This window comes from Acyrthosiphon pisum, chromosome X (genome assembly GCF_005508785.2).
Source record: "Acyrthosiphon pisum isolate AL4f chromosome X, pea_aphid_22Mar2018_4r6ur, whole genome shotgun sequence".
NCBI classification, from domain to species: domain Eukaryota; kingdom Metazoa; phylum Arthropoda; class Insecta; order Hemiptera; family Aphididae; genus Acyrthosiphon; species Acyrthosiphon pisum.
Genome location: NC_042493.1, coordinates 72,596,582 through 72,597,446, shown reverse-complemented (window position 1 = coordinate 72,597,446; position 865 = coordinate 72,596,582).

The following is an 865-nucleotide window of genomic DNA, read 5'->3' as shown; positions in this document are numbered from 1 at the left end:
AATTATGTGTATTATTTCAAAAATATTAACTGGCGAAAAAAAGAACGTAGGCTTGGATATACCAGAAGATTTAACCAGTAGTGACATGACGTAGGTATTTCAAGTTTGCCTTATAACTTTGTCAGATGTAGAACGCTCCTTTTCTTTATATAAAACTTTGTTGGGATTTACCAAACAGGAGGTCTTTCAAGTTTGAAAATCTAAAGAAATTATTGATTGTACAATACAATAACTACTTAAAAGGTAAAATATATAATTTTAAGTAGAACCATAAGCTATTCTAAGCAGTTTAAAAAAACCATTTTAAATATATAAAACATATAAAAATACATGTAACGACAATTTTTCACGCTCCATTTTAAATATATAGATTAGCACTATTATTATTGGCGTATTATAAAACCGGACTCAACAAGAAGAATAATATGAGTTCTAATATTTACTACGATAACCATAGGTGGTATTAGGATTTGAATTTTGAAAGGAATTTACTCTCGTATACAATTTAAACATAATATAACGAGCCCGTGGCTGATGGGCCTTTCGCTGATAAATTATAAAAGCCGTTTTCGAATAAATCTGGCTTATCAAATCTATCCTAAGTGCACCTATAATTGTATAATTATTTTTAATTAATGCAATCCAAACTACGATAGACCTGCAGCCACATCATAATTGGTTGACGGAATATCACTTCACGCGTGAAACTTAGCACGCTAAGTACTGTGTTGGTCCTCCAACTGGAAAAAGGCTAATCTGGTACTACTGCACAAGGGTCCAGGCAAACCGGTCGAAGCCCCTTCTAGCTTCCGCCCTATCTGCCTCTTGGACACTCCGGGCAAGTTACTAGAGAGGCTTCTCCTTC